At 45.6% G+C, this 20,215-nt stretch overlaps 2 non-coding genes across 2 annotated transcripts; one reads left to right on the plus strand and one right to left on the minus strand.

Annotated features, from left to right (window-relative positions):
• The first annotated feature begins 2,350 nt into the window (after nucleotides 1-2,350).
• LOC140849316 (U2 spliceosomal RNA) lies at nucleotides 2,351-2,534 on the plus strand. The gene has a single exon (XR_012131061.1). It is a non-coding gene; the product is annotated as a U2 spliceosomal RNA (small nuclear RNA).
• A 17,162-nt stretch (nucleotides 2,535-19,696) lies between these two features.
• Nucleotides 19,697-19,887, minus strand: LOC140849364 (U2 spliceosomal RNA). The gene has a single exon (XR_012131100.1). It is a non-coding gene; the product is annotated as a U2 spliceosomal RNA (small nuclear RNA).
• Nucleotides 19,888-20,215: the final 328 nt, after the last annotated feature.

The raw sequence follows: 20,215 nt of genomic DNA on the forward strand, positions 1-20,215 counted from the left end.
TTGAAATTTCAGTTCTTTGTACATAAACCTTCAAGGGCATCTTCCGGAAATGTTATGCTTTGCTGAATGTTTGCATTCAAAATGAGAGTATTCAAGAATAGCGGAGGAATTGCAATCCGGGCGCACAAGCTATGAGGATCCACAAGCCGATCCAAGGAGACGAAGGGAAGGTCAGCTTTTCCTAGGTTTTAGGAGGAGTTCCAGGGTGGTGGCGGTTTCTCCTTGGCTCGGAGCAGCGGGTTAAGGCGTTGCCGGTGCGGCAAGGAGGCGTCCCCGTCCTCCGCCTCCTCCGGAGGCAGGAGATAAAGTTCCTGTGTGAAACTTTATCAAAGTTTCCTCCCTTTGTCAAAATAATTCCCATCTTCCTTCTTCCTGCTGGTTGTGTAGACTTGCGGACTGCGACTCGAGGGCTCCGTGGGTGAGAGCTCCGACTTTCAGGGCTTCCCCGCTCCATCTGCAGCGAGGTTTCCCTTCTCTTATTTTCAACATCAACAGCAGGCAAGGCCATTCTGTGGCCGTGAACGGATCAAGACAGACACAAGACCAGTCCGTAGTCACATCCGAATTCAGGCAAGAAAGAAAATGGCCCAAACAACAAAATCTACCAAACACTCACTCCCTGTATGCCGTCCAATGACAGCTTTGGCCTCGCGCGACCCCTCCCCTCCTTCTGGGTAAGATTTATTCAGCTACCCAGTCACAGAATTACCTACCCCCAAGTGCCTGAGAGCCCCTGGTAGGGGAAGAGAAATATCTTTTCCCTTTTACCCTTCTAGGTTGTGGGAGGCTGGGGCTTCGTAACAAAAGACAGGTTAACAGGAGAAAGACAAACTGATTAGCGTTGTATATACTCAGGGATGAGTAACTCAGATATGTATATATGTATATATAGCCTTATACAAACAAAGAAACCAACCGACCCAGTAACTGTCCGGAGAAGTGACAAGACCAAGGAAAAGGACTTTTGAGCTCCTAGGGTGGCGAACTGTGGGAGGGAAGACGTAAGGGGGGAATAATAGAAGATGAGGACTAGTCAGTAAAGTTTGTTACGTAGAGTCCCCTGGTGCCAGTCTCTGGGCTCATAAGGGTTCTAGGGTTGCCAGTGATTGTTTAACTTCTGTGCCAACTTTTGCCCTGCTTTTAGGCAAATGGCGGGGAGGGAGGGCAGAGAGCTAGCTTTTCTCCTATCTGCTTCAGCTCAAAATAATCCTTAGGCCAAAGCGGCATTTTCCCGGGGGGTGGCAAAATCTGCGAGCCTTCACATCCAGAGAAAGGCCCCTCTTACTTAAACTCTCCCAACCCTCCCCCGCCCAACACAAGCCCGCATCCTGTATATAATGAGCCATTCCTGAGCTGCCCCACGGTTCGCCATGGCGTCGGCCCTCTCATTTTGCAGCAAGAGAGAAACGCAACCCGTTTCTCTGTGGGCGTGTTCCCTGGAGGTCTTTGGTGTCGACAAGTTCTTAAGAGGGTCCTCGCTGTTGGGGCGCAAGATGGAATGAGTTTTATTCTGTTTAAAAAGCCAGACATTTACAGATAGAAGAACGGCTCAAAAAAAGGAAGAAGAAAAGGAAAGAAAGAAAGAGAGAGAGAGAGAGAGAGAGAGAGAGAGAGAGAGAGAGAGAGAGAGAGAAAGAGAGAGAAAGAAAAAGAGAAAGAAAGAAAGAAAGAAAAAGAAAGAAAGAAAGAAAGAAAGAAAGAAAGAAAGAAAGAAGAAAGAAAGAAAGAGAGAAAGAAAGAAGAAAGAAAGAATAAAGAAAGAAAGAGAGAAAGAAAGAAAGAAAACACTTAGGGAGAGGAAAGGGTTGCTGAGCTCATCTCTTTAAAAACACTTCTTCCAGGGCAAGGCAGGTTGGTAAAAGCAGAGAGGGACGGACGTATTTGTATCTGCGCCTGTGTATGTGTACATATATAGAACACACGGCGGTCAAATGATGTTAGGTGGTGAGCGTTCACCCTAAAACTGTTTCAACGTCGCTCTACGTTTGAAAGAAAAGTCCCATAAAGCTGTTCGTGTCTATTCCCGCTCCAGGACTTCTCCAGGGAAACGAGGCTGAAGGAGCTTTGTGGCTAGGCGCGTTTCCGTTTCCAGGCGAGTGGGCGAGCACCGAAGGCGGGAAGGGCGGGGCATGCAAATTTGAAGTGGCTAGTTCGTCTGGGAACTATGGGACCAAAAAACCCCAAAAGCGTGAAACCCCAAATAAGAGAAACAGTCCTACAGGTTGTGGGGCTGTAATAGGCTTTCAAGTCTAGGGAAGAGGGTGTGCCTTTGGCTGCTGGCGAGATTTCTCACCGTGAGCTTAAAGAGGTGTGAGAGGCAGGGTGCGGCCTGGAACGAGTTGCTGCGGTTATCGCTTCTCGGCCTTTTGGCTAAGATCAAGTGTAGTATCTGTTCTTATCAGTTTAAGTACGTCCTCTATCCGAGGACAATATATTAAATGGATTTTTGGAGCAGGGAGATGGAATAGGGGCTTGCTCCGTCCGCTCCACCCATCGACCTGGTATTGCAGTAAATAGCATCCTTTGTATTCTACAATGTTGGCATGTTTCAATGCACCTCCCTCTCGGGGGAGACTAAGCGTTTGTCAAAGAGAAGATTAGAATAGATTCGGCGGTTTATGACAGCGAGGTCCTATTACTCGTTTTTTCACACTGACGGCCAACAGCTACCCGAGGCTTTCACGTGTTCGTGTAACGTAGATCTTCCCGGTCTGATCGAGTAGGGTTGCGAACGCCCTGGGCTCTGCCGGTGTAGCATTATGCATACACACTCCCAGAGTCCCGTAAAAGCAGCAGACCTGTCTATCTGTGCACAGGGGCTGGTTCTCGGGGACCGTGGCTAAATAACGCAAGGCTTCAAGGCTTAGGGAAGTCAGCAGGGTTTCTTGCGAACAGTGCGGGGCGACTCCCCGCGGGTTCCTATGGAACATGTGGTTGTATTGTCTGAATCTTTATTTTTTTGCTGCTTTGAAATAGTCTTTGGTGACTGTGAAACGGGGGGTGTTGTTGGTTTTTTTTGGCCAGGGGAAAATCATCCGTGGAGTAGTGTGTTGAGGAGCTTGCTTTGGGCTGTTTGAGGGCTTGGTTGCAGATGTCAAGGAAGCACTTTGTGTTGCTGTGAAGCTGTATAGTTTTAAAACACTGGGTCCGTTTTCAGCTGCAAGCACCATGACAACCACTAAAAAGTTCAGTTCGTTCATTTTATATGAGAAAATAGGAAATGCAATTGCTCGTTTAAAAGTACAGGAGGCAGGAAAATGTAGAAGCATTGAGCAAGGACGGTGAGTAGAAAACTAAGAAATATGGTAGGTATCAGTGCAACTATATCAATATCAAGCTCTTGAAACATAAATGGCCTGGCCTAAATGTATCAAAATAGGGATTGTAATAGTGTCTGCTGTGTTCTCCAACACCACCGAGCGATTCTCCAGTTCTCCGTGGACACTGGGTGTCTTACAAATTGAACTCGATTCTGACACTATGTCCTACAAGACTGCCACTTTGACAACAATTACAAGTCCAGTTTACCTGTGCTCCTGACTGCCTGGAAACCAGGTTCCTATGGACTCTCAGATTACTTTTGCTAGAGTTGTAGTCCACAGAACTCGAGAAACACTTGCTTACATTTACCAGTTTATCATAAGGGACACAGATGGGAATCAGATAAAGGGGGTACATAGTTTAGGTAGCTAAGGGGGAGGTGAAAGTTTGTCTTGAGTGTGCTGTGTCTTGGTTGCCTTCAAGCTCAAAGTAATTCACCTGCCAAAGTGACGTTATTTGTGTGTCGTGTAATCTGCTTCCCTTCAGGACAAATCCAACCGGTAGAAAAATCAGTTAAGTACATAGCGAAAGTCAATCGCATCACCAATCCACTGGACTTAATTAATATGTGAAGAACAATTCATCCGGCAATAGAATACACATCCTTCTGAAGCAAGCTCACACGGAACATCCACCAAAACAGACTACGTTATGGGCCATGAAACACATTAACAAAGCTAAAGCACTAAAAGTCATGTAACATATACTCTCAGATCACAGTGGAATTAAGCTAGAAGTCAGTAACAGAAAGATAGGTGGAAAATCCCAAAACACTTGAAGATTAAATACAACTTCTAAGTAACACATGGCCCAAAGAAGATCTGAAGAGAAACTTTAAATATTTCAAATTAACTGAGAATGAAAAGGCAGTTATCAACATGTGTGGGATGCAATGAGAGCAGTGCTTAGAGAGAAACCAATAGATTTGAATTGTGTATTTATTAGAGGGGAAAGATTTAAAGTCAATAATCTAAGATTCCGTTTTAGGGAGCTATTACAAGAAAAGTCCAAAGTACGCAGGAAAAAAATAACAATAAATACTGGAGCAGTAATCTATGAAATTAAACACGGGAAAACAATAGCGGGGGGGAAATAAAACCAAAAGTTGGTTCTTTGAAAAGATCAATAAAATTGATAAATCTCTAGCCAGGCTGAGGAAAAAAAGAAGATAAAATAATGTAAGAAATGAAAGGGAGGCCATCGCTACTGATCCCATGGATATTAGAAGTATAATAAAGCAATAGAATGAATAATTCTGCTCACAAATTTAATAACCTGGGCTAGATAAAACTTACGAGGCTCAGGACATGCGATCTCAAAAGAGAGCACCTGGCCACACTGACTATTTCAAGCTGAAGGGGTTTGAGAAAACAGCGAGGAAGGTCCATCTAACCTTCCTCTCCCGAAACCGGTCCTAAAACCCTCGTGACAGGCGCCCTCCCTCCACCTTGAGGAAAGGACTGTCCTTATGAAAGAACGCTGAGAAGCACCCTAACAGGCAGGCCTTGCTGTGTCCTCCAATTTACTGCCCTTACCTCACACTCTATGACCTATCCTTGCTATACGACTATCCATGGTCATCACACTTAGCATAAAATACTCAGGTTTCACTTTTTCTCAGGTTTTCGTTTCCTGAGAAAGCCTTCTGTGCTGTGAAATTTTCTATTAAATTTGTGTGCCTTTCCTTTGTTAATCTTCCCTAGTCTAACCAGAGGCCCAGCCTGGGTCCCTAAGAAGGTGGAGGAAAACTTTCCTCCCTTACAAAAGAGATTCTTCGAAAGACACAGTCTTCCAAAACTCACACAAGAACACATTATCTAATTACGCCTATATCTATTAAAGATATCGGATCATTTATGTAATCATATTCAATCATAGTATAAATTAGTCACAGGGATGGAAAGTACAGCATAGAGAATACAGTTAATAGCTCTGTAACATCTTTCTATGTTGACAGTAACTACACTGGTTGGGGTGAGCATTTAATAAGATAACTGCCAAATCACTAAAATCACTATGTTGTGTACTTGAAACCAATGTGGACTCTAATTTGAGTGATGCTGGCCTCATAAGGTGAGTTTAGAAGTGTTCCCTCCTCTACTTTGTGGAATACTTTAAGAAGGATCCTATTGGCTCTTCTTCAGTGTTTGGTTGAATTCAGCCGTGAAGCCATATGAACTTGGAGTTTGGTTTTGGGGGAGTTTCGGGGGAAGATTTTTGATTACCAATTCGATTCCATTGCTGGTAATGGGTCTGTTCAGATTTTCTGTTTCTTCCTGGATCAGTCTTGGAAGGTTGCATTTTTCCAGGAAGCTGTCCATTTCTTCTAAGTTGGCCAATTTATTGCTGTACAATGTTATCAGGTAGGGTTCATCGATTAAGACATTTATTGAATGGCTACCATGTGCTGAGACTGAGCGACAGGTGCATATAAGTATGAAAACGACAGACATCCCCTCTCAGCCCCCTGCTCTACTCCCATGCCCCTCCCCCAGAAAGTTGGTGGTCTCCAACAGAGAAAACAGCCATGAATCATTCTGGGTCCACGATAACTCCCTAAGCTAAGATGTCTGAAAACCATTTCTTCTCATGAGTTGCTCACACTCATTTGTCAGCAAAATATACCCTCGACTGATGGGCAAGGCATCAGCTTCTAGTGAACAAACCCAATGATCCAATGAGATCCTAGATGTTGATAAGAAACCACTGGACACCCCCTAGAAAATGGGCAGGGGAGGGACAGTCCACGGGACAAAGGAAAACACAGATATCCACTGCCATCCCCACCCCAGGCACTGTTACCTCTCTGCCCCCTCCAGACAGGCTCTGAACTAAGGGGCCCAAGCCACCCACACATCCCACAACACTCACTGGCATAGATCCATCCCCTCCGTGGCATCACACCTATGTGGCAGGACATGTTGGGGTGGTGGGGCTGGCAAACCCGAGACCCTTACGAGAGAGGCAAGCACGTACTGCCCACATGAAAGTGGGCAGGAGAAGATGGGGAAGTGTGGGGGCTTACTTGTACAGAGCCCACCAGTGATCTCGAAGTTTTTACCACCAGTTTTTTTTTTTTTTTCAAGCAAAGGATATTTATTCAAAGCCTCCAAGTTTGAGCAACTGTACTTAACCAGACATGTGACACTCACATTCTTTGTCTTCATAACATTACATTAGTGAATATTAACCAGTGTTGCAAAAGAAACCAGTTAATGGTACTAGACATATTGAGAAAAGCAGACAAGGAAAGGAAAAGGGGAGTTCCCAAAGCAGGAACAAACGGCACTGCTCCCAGCCTCACGGCTGACTCCCTCTCAACTTCGTTCTGGAAGAGTCTGGGTTGTCACTCTCCTTTCCTCCATCTACTGACATGTTTGGTCCTCTGGCTACCAGTGCGCTATGTATTATAATGTGGCTCTCTTTTAAAAACTGAGATATAATCCACGTAACATAAAATGCATCATTATAAAGTATACAATTCAGTGGGTTTTGGTATATTCATGAGGTTGTACAATAATCACCACTATCTAGTTCCAGGATATTTTCATCACCCCTAAAAAGAAGTACTATATGCATTAGCTGTTAACTCAGCTTTTTCCCCTTCTGCCAGGACCTGGCAACTATTACTTAATTTACTTTCCGTCCATATGGATTTGCCTGTTCTGGACATTTCATATGAATGAAACATACCCATAGATCAATGGAACAGCCCAGATATAAACCCACACATACATGGTAAAGGAATGAGGAAGAGACAGCCTCTTCAATAACTAGCGTTGGGAAACTAGAAAGCTCCAAGCAAAGTCCCATTTATCTATGTTTCCTTTGGTTAGTTCTGCTTTTTGTGTCGTATCTAAGAAACTGTTGCCTAATCCAAGGTCATAAAAATTTACTTCTTCTAAAATTCTTCTAAAATTCGTATTGCTTTAGCTCTTCCGTTTAGGTATTTGATCTATTTTGAGTTCATTTTTACATATGGTGTGAAGTTAGGAGTCCATCTTCATTATTTTGCATGTGGATATACAGTTTGTTCCAGCACCATTTGGAATTCTTTCCACACTGAATTGTTTTGGCACCCTTGTTGAAAATCAATAGACCATAAATGGAAAGGTTTATTTCTGAGCTGTCAACTCGGATCCATTGATTTATATGTGTGTCCTTGTGCCAGCACCACACTGTGATTGCTGTAGCTTTGAATTGGGTTTTGAAACCAGGGTGTGTGAGTCCTCCCATTTTGGCCTTTATCAAGATTGTGTGTGCTGTTCTGAGTCCCCTGAGTTGCCATGTGAATTTGAGAATGAGTCTGTCAATTTCTGGAAAGAAGTCAGCTGGCATTTTGATGAGGATTGTGCTGAAACCATAGATCAATTTGGAGAGTAGTGACATTCTAACAATGCTGTCTTCTGATCCATGAACACGGCATGTCTTTCATTTATTTAAATCTTTAATTTCTTTCAACCATGTTTCATACTTTTCAGTGTATGAATCTTCCATTTCCTTGGTTAAATTTTTTCCGAAAACTTTTATTCTTTGTGATGCTGTTATACTTGGAATTGTATTCTTAATTTCATTTTTGGATTGTTTATTGCTAGTGTATAGAAATACAGCTAATTTTTGCTTACTGATTTTGTATTCCAGAACCCTGCTGAACTCATTCATTAGTGCTAATGGTTTTTTTTCTAGAATCCCAGGAGTGTGTCTCATGGTCTTCCCAGCTTGCCAGGAATTTGTCGGAGCATTTCACAGTCTCTATGGACATCTCACCGCTCGGCTTTTTCTTTTAAGCTTTTCGGTTAGGCTGTTTTTTGTCCACTGCCTCACATACTTACCACATTTAAAACATTTACCTGTTACTGTTTTCAAAAAATGGCCTGTGAGGAGAGGCTTTTAGCACTAGGCAGCGCCCAGTCAGGTCAAAGACAAGCCTTTCAAGTAAGGTCCTCCAGGGAACCACTAGACAGCCCAAACGGAAACAAGTCTTTGGGGAGGAGGCTCTGAAGGAACTCAGTCCTGCTCCCTCCGGCACCTGGGATGTGGGTTGTTTTTCAAGGCTACCACCGGATGGAGAGCAAAGGTCTATGACAACTTAAAGCAACACAGATCTCACTGCACAGAAATTAATGTCTTTCTTGAATAAATGCTCCCCACATTGCTGTAAGCCCATGGGTTAAATTTCCAGAGTTCTGAGAAAGGTGATTTGACTATTTGTGCCAGATTTTGGTTGTTGTCATTGTTTTTACAGAGGGATAAATTTTCAGATGTCCTTACTCACCATTTTCACTGATTCGCATGCAACAGGGTTTTAAATCTCTGAAGTCTCCATGACCACAGGCTAATTAGATATTTAATCATGGGAGATGATTAGGGAAAAGAAATAAAAAGGGAAAATGTAATTCTCATAGAGGTTTCCCAGAAGGGTAGATGAAGTTTGAAAAGCTATCTCTATATTTAGTGCTCTCAAAATTAAGGTTAAAGTAACAGCTGTTTTAAACCCCTTTTTTCCATACAGGTCAAACCCAGGCTTTGGAATCAGAACTGAGTTTGGATTTCAGCGCTGCCTCTCAGTACTAGCTTGATGGTTTAGGACAAGTTATATAACCTCTCTGTATCTCAGTTTCCTCGTTTGTAAAATGGGGTAATAATAATAACATGTATCATATAAGGTTACTGTGAGGATTAAATATGAAAAGCTGATCACAGATGCCTGGCAGCCCAGTAGATATTAGTTGTGATAATTACAATATTCTGCAAAAGCCACTAATGATTCATGAGTAGAGTTAACTTACAGGAAGATTTTCTTTTCTCCCCGGATGTTGTTGTTGTCGTTGTTGTTTTGGTTTTTGTCTGTTTGACTGTTTGTTTTAAAGAATTGAGAAGAAATTCTCAGCATTTTGGAATAAAAATTTGCATCAAAAATGAATTTGTTTATTTTATTGATGTGTAAACAAAATGTTATTTATTTATTCAACAAACATTTATTAAATATTCAGTACGTATCAAGCACTATGTCAGGCACAGGAATGACAATGACAATAAAGTCTGATCCCTGCCCTCAAGGAGCCCACAATCCAAGAGACTGACCAGTAAACAGGTGATCACATACATGTAGCAAATACTGTGATACAGGCACACACATCCAAGTATGTGATGGGAGCACGGGTTTTACTGCTTCCCCTTGGACTTAACCCTTTTTCTTGGGCTCCAAAAACAAGGAACTGGTCCTGCTATAACTGGTGGTTTAAACTGTGGAATTGTTTTCATTTCCAGAAATGAAAGAAAAGCACCTTGAATTACGGAGGACACGGGAATATGTTTTCCTGCAGAGCAAGGGTATTTCCTCCCAGTATAGTCATTTGTAGAATTCTTCACCTGAAAAGTTTTTCTTTGCTCTCCCCTTTTTTCCTATGTTTTTCTTCTTTCTCTTCTCCCCTTTATCATCTAGAGACTTCTAGATTTGAATAGTTCCCAAAGGAAGAGTGCTTTACAGATTCTAGGTGTGATTTATAGATAAAGACAGATAATGATATTTTTTAACCTTCAAGTTCCACACCAAATATATATATATATATATATATAAATTTTGTCAGTTATGAAAATGCAGATAATTTTAATTCCACTTCATTTTTCAGAAATCTGAGTCCTACTCCTCTGACAACTATTGAAGATTCCTATCTTTTTAAGTTGCCAGCATAATAAAATTTGTTAAGTACTGCAACCATCTCATGGCTCAGGAGATGATTTCTGTTCCTTTTTTACTTTCATCGAAGATTTAAATATTTTGCATTTTGGCTAAAAAGTCATAACTTACATTTTAACTGGGTTATTGAACTAAGAGTTTTGGGCACAGAGAAGACAAGGAGTGACTCTATAGCATCTTACTATGCTGATGGAGAGTGACTGTAATGGGGTGTGTGTGGGGGGGACTTTATAATAGGGGGGAATGTAGTAACCACAGTGTTGCTCATGTGAAACCTGAGCATAAGATTTTATATCAATGATACCTTCATTAAAAAAAATTATGGGATTTGAATAAGATTGCATTACATTTATAGATAAATTTGAGGAGAACTTACATCTTTACAACAATTTAGATATGGTATCTCAGCTCATGTATTCATATCTTCTTAGAGTCCTTCAGAAGAGTTTATGTATTTTTTGCTGATGTTGTAAATGGGATCTTTCTTCCATTTTAAAAGTCATAATTACCCATGGTATATAGGGAAGCTTTTGAGGTTTATATGTTGATTTCTTGATTTTGTATCTTGGTGAATTCTCATATTATCTTCAATAAAATTTTACTTGATCCTCTTGGGCTTTTCATGTTGTTCATCACTTCAAATGCAAATATGTCTCTTCCTTTGCAATACTTCATTTTTCTTATCACATTGATTAGGAACCTCCTCAATAATAACGAATAGTAGCAGCAATAATAGGCACCCTACTCTTGTTCTTAACTTTAAAACAATATTGCTGTTTAGGATCCTGATAGATAATTTTATTTTATTTATTTTCCTATATCTAAGAGTTTTTATGAGGAATTATCTGTTGAATGTTATCTCAAATGATCAGGGAAATGTATTGCCAGCTACATGCAAGATCCCAAGTTAGGTACTGTGGAAGAGTCAGAGGACTATTACATAGAATAGAATTCCTGTCCTCTAAAAGGTTATCGTCTCACTGGTAAACGAGACTTAAAATAAAAATGAGTGAATAAGGATTTGGAGGAAGTGATCATTGTGATGGATAATCATGATCATGTTTTCTTTCAAAACAGATTTATTCCTGTAGAAGGACAGCTCGAGAGAAAGAAGGAAGCTCAAGGTAAGTATTAGCCTGGCAATTTTTAAAGTGGGATTTTTAGAAGTAGAGGAGAGCTTAGAACTCATCTATTTAAATCACATCATTTTACAGTGAGGAAACCATCAGAGGCAGGAAGGGTACTCACTTGCCCTAATGCTTTGCTCCGCAGCCAAAGCTGAGTTAGAATGGGACTGGCACACAGGTATGTATTGTCACTAGTACTTTAAGGGAAATGGCTGGAAGGGGAGAGGTTTTGGTTGTACCTGTTCCTGCTGGGGGTGGACATCAGCCTGTCCAGAGGACTTCTGGGCTCCGGGGAAAGGGTAGGGAAGGACACATGGTCCTGGATGCTAGTCTCCTTCAAAACTGGTGGAAGGCCGAAAATATGAGCCCTTCCTGTCAAATGTCCCTTTGCATCCTATTGGTTTTTCAGGCCCCCGGTCTCTACTCCCTTTATCCAAACCTCGGAATTTTAACTGGGAGAGACCTCAGACAGTGGTTTGTCTCTTCCTTTTATAATAAAGAAATGGAGAAGGAGAAAGGAAACTGTCTTGCCCTGTGGTCATATTGCTAGTGAGGAGCGGAAAGAAGAGAAGATGGTTCCTTTCCAGCTGGGGACCTCTCTCTTGATTACACTGTGCTTGGGCTGTGAGCTCCGTTTTATGTCATGACCCACTACACGCGTGCCATATAGGCATAAGCAGTTTACACACCACCTCCGTCCCACTCATGGAAGACCTACCACCTAAGTAGATGCTCTACTGAACTCGATTAGAGAATGAGGTCAGAAAAGCTTGGAGAACTATGTGAACAGGGTGAATGCAATAGGGTGAAATCAATGTATAGGGGGAGAGGCAGGTGTGCGTAAAATTGCAGTATTTCCAGAGTATCTCGCCTGGCTTTAGTGCATTTGCATATCCTCAGGGGTGGAGAGAAGTTTGTCTCCACGTCAGTGGGTAATTACCTGAGCAACCGAGGGTGTGTCTGAATCTGAGAGTTTAAAGGGAGGGGTTCGCTTGCTTGCTGGTTTGCTTCTTCTGGAGCAGAGGAGAAAGACGGCCCTGGACTGCAGTTTGAAAGCAATAAACGGGTTTTAAATTTTATTTCTCCGTTTCACTGATTTTGTTTTATAGAGGTATTTTGCCCTGGGATTTCCTCTTAGGTACTGTGGAAGAGTCAGAGGACTATTACATAGAATAGAATTCCTGTCCTCTAAAAGGTTATCGTCTCACTGGTAAACGAGACTTAAAATAAAAATGAGTGAATAAGGATTTGGAGGAAGTGATCATTGTGATGGATAATCATGATCATGTTTTCTTTCAAAACAGAGTTATTCCTGTAGAAGGACAGCTCGAGAGAAAGAAGGAAGCTCAAGGTAAGTATTAGCCTGGCAATTTTTAAAGTGGGATTTTTAGAAGTAGAGGAGAGCTTAGAACTCATCTATTTAAATCACATCATTTTACAGTGAGGAAACCATCAGAGGCAGGAAGGGTACTCACTTACCCTAATGCTTGCAGAATTCCTCAGATTGGGGGTGTAAGTCAGAGGAGAGGAAATCCCGGGGCAAAACCTCTAAAACCAAAATCAGTCAAAGGGAGAAATAAAGTTTAAAACCCATTTATTGCTTACAAACTGCAGCCCAGGGCTGTCTCCTCTGCTCCGGGAAGGAGCCAGCAAGCAAGTCAGCCCCCTCCCCTTAACCTCTCAGGTTCAGACGCCCTTGGTTGCCCAGGTAATTACCCATTGACATGGAGATGAACTTCTCTTCACCCCTGAGAATATGCAAATGCACTAAAGCGAGGCAAGATATTCTGGAAATGTTACAACTTTACCCACAGCATGTCGATTGTCCTGTGTCTGTTCCCCTGGGTGCATCATCCATCAGGGCCTGTCACATCACGGTCTCTCCCACTACCCCAGATGTCCGTCAGCACAGGACAGACCAGGTCTCTCCCCCACCACGCCGCCATCTCTCATGCCCCTATCCCCTCTCTGTGTCCCCCCACCCCAAGTCCCCGAAACCCTCTCAGTCTTCTGCCAAATCTTCCATTTATTTGCTGCCTCTTCTCCTTAGACTAAGTTCTTCATGTGCCTGCCTTACCTTGGCCTCTACCCGAAGTTGGCCCAGGCCGACCTTTGGATGACAAACATTTCCTGGCAGAAATACATAATAACAAGGAGGAACATAGGAATAAGTTAGTGCCTGTCCCTGGGACTCAGATTTAGATGACTTAAATCCGGTTGCCTCCGGTAGCCCTAAATTCTCTCCGCCGAAGCCCTTACCATCCAGAGCAAATGACAGGCAAATGAGGCCATACCTATAAAGGTTTTCCCTGGAAGGGAAGGGAAATTCATTCTGTTCTGGATCTACAGCAGTGTCTATCCACCCTGGCTTTAATGCCGGGGTTCTTGGTCACAGAGTTGAAGAATGAACTTCGTGAACACTTAAAGTAGGAGAGCAAGTGAGAGGCTTCTATTTAGAGATAAAGTAAGAGGAAAGAGCTCCTGGCTCACACCAGGAGGGGACAAAAGAGTCCACGACTGTACACTGTCTAGGGGTTTTATAACGTGATAAAGGGCTAGGGATGTGGACCTGTTAAGTGTTCTTAAAATGTTCATCCTTGAGGAGACGTTAGATCTTTTTTTATCAGTTTTTTTTATCAGTTTTCCGGTAGCTTGCCATTCAGATTGCTAATCACCTGTTCAGGTCCAAAGGAGGAAAAGCAGCACATAGGCCTGGGCTTTTAGTATGCTAAAGTGAATCTTACACATGATGACAAATGATGAGCATAATAGAAACATGGGCTATGCTGAGATACTTTCCTTTATTTGGGGAATATTAACTGATCTTACTGAAGAATGACCCTGGAGCGTAATGCTTAACCCCGAGTTTCGGTAGGTGGTTTCCTTGCATATTCTTAACCTGCTCTGACTATGAATATCTTGCCTTGCCTTTTCGAGAGGCCCTCAGCCTACTCTGACCACACACACCCACGGTCCCTGTGTCAGCTGCACATGAGAACCTCCTGGGGGGTTGCGGGGGGAAGGGTGTGTGGGGGGCTTCATTTGAATCATAGGGATGTCCCAGTGTTAAGCAGGAAAATAGATATGAGCCGGGTGGAAAGAGAATAAGGCCAGGAAAGCCCACTAAAAGACACTCAGAAAGTTAACCAGCTAAAATTAGAGCCAGAAAAGACCCAGAGTTAATGAGTTAATCTGTTAAAGCTCAAAAAGCCAGGAGTAACTTGGCCTGGAATGTTTGTATATATCCCCTAGATAAGAAAATACCTCAGCATATAGCCCATGGCTTTATTGTGTCAATTAAATCATGCTGTTGTAAGATTTACTTGAGCTTGCTAAAAGGCCCAGCTTTTTTTTTCTTTTTCTCCCCTTCTTTACTCAGGTGCTGCTTTTCCTCCTCCAGCCCTAATCAAATCATTTGGGACCTGGGCAATTGATTTAGCGAGCAAGCCCAGTCATAAACAACATAGTAAAAACGGGAAGGATTCCATCTTAAAGATAACATTGCATTTTAAAACCCAGTTAGTTGGAAAGTAAGTTTCTTAACATACTTGTTAGCAAACAGTAACTCAGCCCACCTTGGGGGCAGGACAGGCAGTCTCGTTTGAGAGCGCCCAGACCAAGACGCCGTATCTCAGGGAGGAATCAGAGCAGTCAATTTCTTGTGGTAAGTTGATTTTAAACATTCAGGGACCACTTAACAAGTCTGCACCCCCAGGCCTTTGTCCCATTCCTGAAATATCCTTAAAAGGGGGCACCCTCAACCTTTCAGGGCGTTTCTCTCTCTGCGGTCGCCCGCACTTTGTAAGTACGTCTTCGACTTCTCCCAGCCTTTCAGGGGTGCCTCTTCTCTGGAGCAGCCCACACTCCCCTTTCTCCAAGTGTGCTCCTTTCTGCCTCAAAGTAACTTCTCCCTGCTCACCGTAAACGTTTTGTCTCTGCACTTTTCCAGTGCTAAGTGTCCTTGGTACTCTGCTTTGTCATTCTAATCCTCCGGATTAAAGCTTCACTCTCTCTGTCCTCTCTCAGACAGTAGGGAGAGGCCACCTAGAGCTCAGATCTGGGCTTGCAAAAGTCACCGTACCGTCGTCTAGGTGACTGGGAACTGCAGTTTACAGTCGTGCTCTTTAAGTAGCCTGCCTGAAAGTCTCCTTTACCTGTAGGAAGTTCGCCGAACATAATCTCACTCCATCCAGCGCTCTGCGGCTCTCTCAAATTCTGGGGTGGTAGGGACTCAGTTCCCACGCTGTGCGGATCCACGCGGACACTGGACGCCAGGCGACACCGGCTTGGGGAGTTAGTGGGGGACGCGCCCCATGCTGAGTAGCTGTTCAAGGAACTCCCTTTATTATTCTATTCTGTCATTCCCTAACACTCTTGCTTTAATGAATTCCTTCCTCACCTTGTACTCTGACTGCCCTGCACCTCCGAACCAAACTCCCCCCAACACCAGCAGCACCGAACATACAGCGACTGAATTCCAATCTCTGCGGCGCGTGGCGGGTGGGGGCACGGCTGGTGTACTTCAGAGCTTGCCAGGTGTTTCCTGGCACGGGGTGCCTCCAGAGACACTCCTTTGAGCGCCCAGTGAGGATGCCGCTGCAGGCCCACTTATTATGAAGTAGTGACTTATCTGTGACCATGAAAGTGCTAAATGTGCTCCTGCAGGTCCAGTCATGAATGGGCTTATGACGACCCCAGACTGGCTCAGTGCTTAACACACCGAACGCGCTCAGTAAACAGTGTATGTGAAGAAATCACGACTTCCCTGGTTCTGTCACAGACCGGGGGGGCCACCCAGGCTAGTGTGGAGGCCTTTGGCTCCCTGTTGGAATATGGTGAGGGCAAGTCCCGTAGCTTCTGTGTCGTGTTGCCACTCTGCAGAGTCGGAGGGATCCCCCTGCCTCACCCCCCAAATTTGTTTTGGATGTTGAGACTGGTGACACCACACGTGCACCAAGAGGATATGAAAGGGCTTGTAATTCACAGAATGAGGCTTTCTGGGGAGAGCAGGGTGGCTCCCAAGCAGATGCAAGAACGGCGCCTGGGTGAGGCTTTCTTATCAGCTTGCCCAGATGAAGGGCAGGAGGAGTGGCCAGGCTTAAAAGCTGTCGGTCAAGAGTCAAACATCAAAACGACCTCAGACTCTCCAGTACATGCTGCAAGCTGCTTTGTCCTCTGTGGAATGGGATTGGGAGGCCACCTTCCATGGGCACCATGCAGATGGACCGGGACCTCCTGTGACCCTCCCTTCCATGGTGAACAAACGTCCCCTCGATTCGAGCCTGATGGCTGACCAACAGTGTCTTGGCTTCTGTGGGACAGTGGTTCCCCGGCTGAACTGCCTTCGTCTGGTCTAAGGAGGGCTCCAGCCAGAGCAAGGGTGGGGTGAGGTCGGGGAGCGGGTTCCCCGTGAGAAGCCGAACCAGCTGGCTGAGTCTGGGATATGAATGAGTCTGTGAGGGTACAGACACAGGGGTGGGGTTGTGGTGGGGGTGGAGGTGTTTAACTGGCAGGAAAGAGGCCCGGGTCAAAACCACAAAGTAGCCGGTCAGGTCAGTGCGTGGCACGAACCCGGTCTCTTGATTCCCGGTTGCCTCCCCACCCCCTTTGCTTTACTCCTCTGTATTTTTTTGCCCAGGCTCTTGCCTCAGACTCCATGCCCAGGTTCCCCCCTCTTGTCAACATGTCCGCTCCCTCCCGCCATCTAAATTCTGACTTGTCCTATTCAGCCTTCTCCATGCCAGGAAGGTCTTCCCGATTCCGCCAGCTTCGTGTTCCACCTCACTTTCTCATTTATTGGGTGTGTATCACATGCTCCCGATAGGGACAGAGCCAAATGGGGCCTCAAGGGGGTCAAGGGGGTCACGGCCAGGTGGGATCCGGGACCACGGCGGGTTCATCTCTCATGGTCTCCTCCTGATGGGACCTGGTGTTCCGGCCATTAGGGCGGGTGTCTTAGTCCCGGTCCTGGGCCGGATGCTCTCCGGCAGCGAGGAATGGTGTCTGGCCCATCTCTCCTCCCAGAACCAAGCACAGGCCCTGGTGGGTGGAGTCACAGGTGGCAGGTGATTAATGACTGCTCGTTAAGTTGCAACTTAGTGGTGATGGCAGGAGTCCCAGAGTCCCTTGTGGCTTGCAGCTGTGTCCTCCTTGGCAAATCCATTTCCCCAGGGTCAAAAGACAGGAGGTATATCACTAGGCCCCCTGTTCAGTCCCAGGGCCCCGTCCACTCTGTAGTGCCCTGCCCGCTCACTTCCGGATTCGGCATCCGGTTCTGGCGAGCCGGATTACCCATACACGTGACTGCATACTTACCCATGCACGTGACCACGCGTACCCTTGACCGGGAACGCCTAGTGGGCAGGAATGGGATCACAGTCACCTCTCGGGGTTGGGGTCATGTGCGCGGGAGGAATGGGTCAATCCGCGGACTCAAAGAACCGAAGGTAGGTTAGGTCAGTGTATGGTGCTGCTTTTTAAAGAAAAATCCAGGAATGTTACAAAAATGTGCTGTGCGTGTGGCACAGTTTAGGATCTAAGGGGGCCGCTCCAATTCGTGAGGGAAAAATTCACTCAATTTGCACCGTACTCCAGCGTAAAGACCAAATGTCTCAAAGGTTTCTTAGATGTTAAATAAGAAGAAGAAAAAGACCTAGAGGAAAATGTAGGGAATTATTTTATACCCTCAGGGGGCAGTCCTTTCTAACCCTTACTGAAAATCTGAAAGCTATTTTTTTAAATTGATGATTACGATCATATAAAAAAAACTTTCAACGGAACCTTGAGCAAATGGAATCATCATCTTAAGCAAAGGCAAAAGACAGATACCCGAAAGGAGAAGACACTCGCCCCTTACATTCCATCTAAAGACCGGCTCCCTTAATATGCAAATTGCAGATACAAGCCCTTATGATAAAGGCCAACCAATAAATAACTCGGCAAGAAAAGGGCTGAAGTCCCTGAACGGGGAGTTTGGAGAGGGAAAGTAAACACAGAGGCGCCCAAACACAGGAGACGATGCTCAACCTTGCCCATGATTAGAGCACTGCAGATCAAAACTATGCCATGCTGAGTTGCCATTTTCACCTGTAAGATCGACCCCTCTCCCTGTCCCCACCTCCCTCCCAAAAGAAGCCATCCCAATTTTGATGCCACGCGGGGTTGATTGGCTAGGCTGGGGAAAGGGGCACTGCCTGAGAACTCCCGCCGTGCTCTTGCAGTCACTTGTCCCTGATGCCCCGACATTCAAGGCTCCCTTGCAGCGAGAGAGGGTGGCCGGCTTCACGACAGCACCGCACAACGGTGAGGTCAACAAGGGCACCCGGAGGGCCTCCGCAGAGCGCGGGGCTGGGCGCAATTTGCAGGCACTTGGGATCTGGGCACAGTGGACTTGAGCAAACTCCGCGTGAGTGAATGTAAGTCCAGGGAGAGGAAATCCCGGGGCAAAATGCCTCTAACAACTGAAAGCAAAGGGAGAAATAAAGTTTAAAATCCGTTTATTTCTTACAAACTGCAGTCCGGGGCCCACTCTCTTTCAAGCTCCAGCAGCAGCAAAACCTGCCCTCCCCTCACCTCTTGGGTACAGATAAGCTTTCCTTGCCCAGGTGATTATCCATTGATATGGAGAGGAACTTCTCTCCACTCCTGAGGAATGATGCAAATGCACTAAAGCCATACTTCTTTCCACCTCTGAACGCCTATTGATATGCAGATATGCTAAAGCCAGGCGAGATATTCTGGAAATGCTACAATTTTACCCACAGTGAATTACGCTGAGGAACCTGAAATGCCATGGCGAATTACTGATCTGCGGAGGGCGATGTTCGTTCCAATGGATGGAAACCCAGGACGTCCCCCTGTCGGGACGAAACCAGCAGGGGCCCTAGACCACGGGGCAGAAGACGGCCTGCGCGAAGAACTCGCACGTGAGCAGCCAGGTCCCGAGCCGGGAGAGATTGGCGGGGTGGGTGTGGGGGTGTGGGGGGATGCTGGCTGAGGAGCCATCATAATCGCGACGTGTCGGGCACTGGCTGAGCGCGTTTAGGAAACCCGGTCTCATTCACTGAACGGTGGCGGAGCGTGCAGTAACGTGCGCGGGAAGGAGCCGTGAACAAAACCAAGCTCTTGCTTTCAGGGACTCGCAGAAGCCCGGGAGCTGCAACCGAGCCAGCTGATCCTTCGCAGCCCACCGCAGCCGACCCTCCTGTCCGGTCTTTGCGCGGCAAGCTGGGCACACCACGGAAGGGGCTCCCGGCGCGCAGGGGCGTCTGGTGGGGACTGCTTTTACGGGACCCTGGGAGTGTATGCATGCATAAGGCTGCACTACCAGAGCCCTGGGCGTTCGCACCTCTCTACTTGATTAGACGGCGAAAATGTAGGACACACGAACACGTGAAAGGCTCCGGTGGCCGCAAACCGTCAGTGAAGAGAACTGCAGAAACCAAGCACTGAAACCTCGCCGTCACAATCCACCGCTAAGCCGACCAGGAGACCTGACCGCTCACCGCTTCAAACTATATTTTGACAAAACAGCTTAATCTCCCCGAGAGGGAGGTGCACCGTTCCCGGAAGTACTGCAATACCAGGTCGATGCGTGGAGTGGACGGAGCAAGCTCCTATTCCATCTCCCTACTCCAAAAATCCATTTAATATATTGTCCTCGGATAGAGGACGTATCAGATATTAAACTGATAAGAACAGATACTACACTTGATCTTAGCCAAAAGGCCGAGAAGCGATAACCGCAGCTACTCGTTCCAGGCCGCACCCTGCCTCTCACACCTCTTTAAGCTCACGGTGAGAAATCTCGCCAGCAGCCAAAGGCACACCCTCTTCCCTAGACTTGAAAACCTATTACAGCCCCACAACCTGTAGGACTGTTTCTCTTATTTGGGGTTTCACGCTTTTGGGGTTTTTTGGTCCCATAGTTCCCAGACGAACTAGCCACTTCAAATTTGCATGCCCCGCCCTTCCCGCCTTCGGTGCTCGCCCACTCGCCTGGAAACGGAAACGCGCCTAGCCACAAAGCTCCTTCAGCCTCGTTTCCCTGGAGAAGTCCTGGAGCGGG

This window comes from Manis javanica, chromosome 4 (assembly GCF_040802235.1).
Source record: "Manis javanica isolate MJ-LG chromosome 4, MJ_LKY, whole genome shotgun sequence".
NCBI lineage: Eukaryota > Metazoa > Chordata > Mammalia > Pholidota > Manidae > Manis > Manis javanica.